Source organism: Musca autumnalis, unplaced genomic scaffold (genome assembly GCF_047663935.1).
Source record: "Musca autumnalis isolate F117 unplaced genomic scaffold, ASM4766393v1 scaffold_1, whole genome shotgun sequence".
Classification (NCBI taxonomy): domain Eukaryota; kingdom Metazoa; phylum Arthropoda; class Insecta; order Diptera; family Muscidae; genus Musca; species Musca autumnalis.
The window spans coordinates 248025071-248030746 of record NW_027411644.1 but is presented as its reverse complement, the minus strand read 5'-3'; positions in this window follow the sequence as shown (position 1 = coordinate 248030746).

Sequence of the window (5676 nt, the reverse complement as noted above, 5' to 3'; positions counted from 1 at the left end):
CGGCAGAACGATATCGACAGACATACGTCCGGACATTGCTAAATCGACTACAAATTGTCTAAAACGGATTTCGATAAAAATATATTTGGGGTCTAGCACCACTATTTCGATGAGGCGTTAGTCTAAAGACTGAGTTTATACCCTCAGTCTAAAGGTTAAAAGGTTAGACAAGGGGCATACAGCAAGCCATGAAGTAGCATTTAAAAAATGATAAAAGTGAATGTCCACAAAGTAAGTACTACTTTATATATTATAAACACCAGCTTAATTTGCTGACAGCTACACTTTATACTAGAAATTGTAACGCTATGACTTCTATGTAGTAGTAACAGCAGAAGTAATCAATTTAATTTTTTAGTTTGTTTTGGTAAAAATTCATTTAACACGAAGTATTCGTCGGAGACCCCAATGTTGTATACCGATCTTCATATCTCGACGATATAAAACGGTTTTGAGAGGTGTGTCCGTCCGTCTGTCCATTAGGCCAGGAGGTCGGGTTCAGACCAGAATAGCTCCCTATTTTTATTGATGATGATCCTGAAATGGACCAAAAATATAATATTTATAAAATTTTTAGTCCGATAAACGCGGAATTGTAAATAAGGTAAGAGGATATGGCAAAGAAGATGCTTGCAATTTCAGATGGTGATCAGGTAATATTTATAACATTTAAATGGACCACAACTTTTGTGCGAAAATTGTGAAAATTTTTGATATACAGCTTATACCTTTTTTCCTGGAAGAGACATTCTGGGCAAGTAAGCTCTACTTGAAAGAGGAACGCTTGACCTTTCTATTGATGTCAATTGTGTTGGTGTACATGATAAGATAACAGAGTTACAGCCTAATGTACCCAGTTATTTGTATGTAGTGTAATCATAAACACGGTAAAAATCGCAATTATAGCTCAATAATCACGAAATGTTTCAAATCATATTTAGAATTTCTTAGTTTAAAGTTGTTGCTTACAATTAGTTTCTCTTATATAATCGTGGTATTATTCTTAATTTTAAAATACTGGACTTCACAACACAAATTTGTGTATAAATAAAAATAATAACCACAAACTTAAATATGAGAAACTAATTGTAAGTAAAAACTTTAAACTAAGAAATTTTAAATATGATTTGTAATTAAAATTAATATTTGTCTTAGGATTTTCAATAAAGACTACTGAAGAAGTTGGAATCAAACCAACGAAACGTAGAGTACAAATTAAATAAATTACAATGTGCAACAAAATTCAATTTTTTTCAAAATGATGGGAAAAATGGAATCGATTATGAAAGTAGAGCTAAAAATATGAGACACGTGTATCGGCGTTTTAAAAGTTTACGTCGGAAAGTAACCAAAATAGGCGGGGCAAGTTCCGCCAATTTTTAATTTTTTCGAAATATTCGAGTTAACATATCTTTGAATCCTTGCATTTCAGGTATTTAGTGTCTTTGGCAACTTTACGGAGAGTATGTGGGCAATATTTATGTTAAAAATTTTAACCCTCATGCCATTCATCAAAGGGGTCTTTTTTTTTCCTTTTTCAAAAATCTTTCAAAAACTCCGTTAAAATGTGATTGTATCAATTTTACTATAGGTCTCAGAATACACCAAATCTGTAACTCTTGTCTAATCGCCAGGAATCTCTAAAAATTAAAAACACGTTTTAGGGTTAAATTCGGACTTCATCTGAGTTTATTCAAAATTGTCCAACAAAACATAATTTTAGAGAGATGATGTCAGAGACAAAAATATTCTTCGTCAAATTTCACTTTGGATCACCAAAGAAATGAAATGTCTATTTACATTTTATAGCATGAAAATATCAGTATCAATTTTGCTGAAAAAACATGAAAATATTTCCCAATTTTTTGATGAAAAATGTCTCCATCTTTTTTCGAATTGGTGCATGGAAGTAATATGAAACTTGGTTATAGGTGAAAAGTGTCAAAGAATGAAAAATTCTACACAAAATTTCACTATGAGTTTCAAAATAAACCATTAGGATGAAATTATATGTTTTAATTTTGGACTGTTAATTTTACATAATTCCATACTGGATCAAAATCTAGCAAAATCCTTTACTTTTTGGGAATATTGTTAAAGAAAGAAATGTTCCAAATAAAATTTCATTATGGGTCTCTGAATAAATGAAATCTGTAACCATAGCATATAACATTCTTAGCAGCACTTGTTATACCCTATACCACAATGTGGAAAAGGGTATTATAAGTTTGTTTTGGTAAAAATTCATGTAACACCGCGAAATATCCGTCGGAGACCCCCAATGTGGTATACCAATCTTCATATCTCGACGAGATAAAGCGATTTTGAGATGTGTGTCCGTCCGTCAGTCCGTCCGTCCGTCCGTCCGTCCGTCTGTCCATTATAAATTGTAAACACGCTCCAGGCCGCAATTATGGACCGATCGTCACGAAATTTTGTATGGACGTCGGGTTCAGATCAGAATAGATCCCTATTCTTATTGGTGATGATCGTGAAATATTTAGCGGGTGAAATGGACCAAAAACATAATATTTATCCAATTTTGTAGCGGCTCTGTAGGTCTCAATAATAGTCTGATCAACTCATAATTTTAAATAAGGTAAGAGTATATCACACAGTAGAAGCTTGCAATTTAAGATGGCAATCGGATAATATTTAGAGGGTTAAATGGACCAAAACTTTTGTGTGAAAATTGTGAAAATTTTTAATATACAGCTTATATCTTAATTCCTGGAAGCGACATTCCGGACAAGTGAGATATACTTGAAAGTGGAACGCTTGACCTTTCAATTGATGCCAATTATGTTGGTGTGCATGATCAGATAACAGAGTTACAGCCTAATATATTCCGTTATTTGTTTGTAGTGTAATAATAAACTCGCTAGAAGTCGCAATTATACATCAATAGTCACGAAATTTTGCACCGGGTATAGGTCGAAAAAGATGCCTACAATTTTGAATGATGATTTGATATTTTTAGCGGGTGAAATGGACCATTACTTTTGTATGATAAATGTAAAAATTGTATTTTTGGTCGATATTTTAATTCCTTGAGGACATATATATTTCGCAAAGTAGCCTACATATGGAAAAAAAACTGCTGACCTTTCCTCTGATGTAAATTGCAATAAAGTGTTTGCTAGATAACGGGCCTACTGCCTAATATATAATGGGTTCTGCGTAGAGAACCACATTTTTATCCCATGCTACATATTGTCTCTCCAAAAGTTTATGTAACACCACGAAATATTCGTCCTAGACCCCTTATTTGGTACGCCAAAATTCATATCTCGACGAGATAAAGCGATTTAGCGATGTGTGTCCGTCCATTAAAAATTGTAAACAAGCTTAAGGCCGCAATTATGGACCGATTGTAACGAATTTTTTAAGGAGGTTGGGTTCGGGCCAGAATTGAAATGATTAGTTTTTGGTGATGATCGTGAAATGTTCAGGGGATGAAATGGACCAAAAACAATATTTTAACCAATTTTGTAGCGGCTCTGTAGGTCAAAGTTGAGTTTATGATGAAGAAGAAGCGTACAAACCAACGTGAAGATCAGATAATGCCTAGCGGGTTAAATGGACTGAAACTTTTGAGTGAAATTGGTAAAAATTTCAATAACGTAGCGGTTAAACAACGGAAGTAGTAGTGCTACATAAGTGGGTTTTATTACATTTTAGTTTGTGTGAACTAAATTTTCCTTTCCTGCTACAAAAATGTCTTTGTTATGCTAGATAACTTTTTGGTTTTGGTCATAAGTATTATACATTACATCTCTGATATTTGATAATTAAATTTTCACAGTCATTGAAAAAAAGTTCCGTGGAGAACGATTGTCCAGGGATAGTGGTATAGGGTATCCCATGGTCGGCTCCGTCCGACTATAGACTGTTCTTACTTGTTTTTTATATATATATGTTTTAGGGCCATATTTCCCAATTTTCATACAGATTGTCGTTGTGATTGGATACTGTAAATATCATATTGATGGTTTTTCGTTGTGAATTCATACAGAAGATGTTGTGCGTTCCATTCATAATGCTTTTGAAATACTTGTGGTGCATATATATTTGGAATATTTTTAGTATTTTCAACTTAAATTCCGTAGTTTGGATAAGCCATTGGTTGCTTATATTGTAAGTGGAAATACATTAGAGGTCTACGGCTATGGTCAAGTGAAAATATAGGTGTCATATCGTCGGTGTCATGCTTAAGTGTTCCATACGCCATTTTTGACATTTTGAGATATAGGTGGTTCCTAAGGTTTTCCGGTATGCTCTTTCTGAATTTCTAGTCGGCTTTCTCCTATCTGTTCTAGTTTCCGAGATATCCATGTATCGACGCGAAAGCTTAAGCTTTTTTCAGCTATGAACTTAATATTTTAAAAACTTACAAGTTAAAGAACACATTTCAAAAATCAGAACTTGAATTTTCGCTTTAGAAGTATTTAATTTACACTGTGCCACACTAAAAATGCAAACAACTTCTAATGCGCATTTTCTGAAAGTACATATTTACAGCGTGTTTTTGTAAAAAGTTTTTGCCCATTCGTTCGTCGATTTCATGAACGAAGCCACAATTTGGTTTTCATAGCGGTTGACGTTTGTATTCGTGTGACAAACAAATGAAAGCTTTTTATTTTCGTAATTTTTTTGGTTTTCGTAGCAAAATCAGACGAACGAATACGTCAAAAATAAACGAATGGAAAAGACCCATCGTTTTGAATGAAAATTAAATAATTTGAGTTATAAATGGTACAAAACACACGAAAACTGGAAGGGAATGCAATTTTATGTATTTCCATAGAAGCACACGCGTATATGTACATCCGTTTCTTCATATTATCACAATTATTTTTGGACAAATTTGATTACATTTTTTTCTTATTTTTTGTTTTTCATCTGATTATCGGGGTTGCCATCAAGTAACACATTTTACGTGCAGATGCCTATGCAAAATTCACAAAATAAGTATCATGGAAACCCTGAAATATAAAAGCTTTTATGAAATAGACGAAAGCTTTCAGATAAAAACGAATGGTTCGTAAAATTTTACAAGAACCAAATTTTGAACGTATACGTTTTAGTACGAACGGTTCGTGTGACAGGCAATCATTTTTACAAAAACACCCTGTTAGACTACAAAAACCTTAATTGGGTTTTGTGTTGTTAGATCGGATTTAGATTTTATGGCCTTATCTAAACCGACCTAAATTGAGCCTTTTTTCCAGTGATCGGACCTTTATCTCCGAAACTAATAAGAATTTTGCTTTGCAGTCTTCAGCAATATTGTAGCCCTAAAGTAGTAGAACTTATGTGTCAAACAGATGAACTAGAAAAATCAGCATCTGGCGTATCAAACTCGTTAAAATATAGAAAAGTTTACATAATTTCTGGAATTACGGTCAGTAGCAACTACACTGTTGGGGGTTGAACTAAGTAACCATTTTAAAAATTTTCCAAATAATGTGACCATCAATTCTTCAGAACATTCTGAAACTCTACAATGGTTATTTCACGTTGTTTAAGGGGTATTTTATAAAATACCTTCTACAAAACTTATTTCAAACAATGTTTACACAGGCAGTTTATTCTCATGTTGGGGATTTCAATGAATTGTTGGAATATTACCAAATTGTTGTTGAAAAACTTGCTAGGAACAAGGCGATAGAGTCA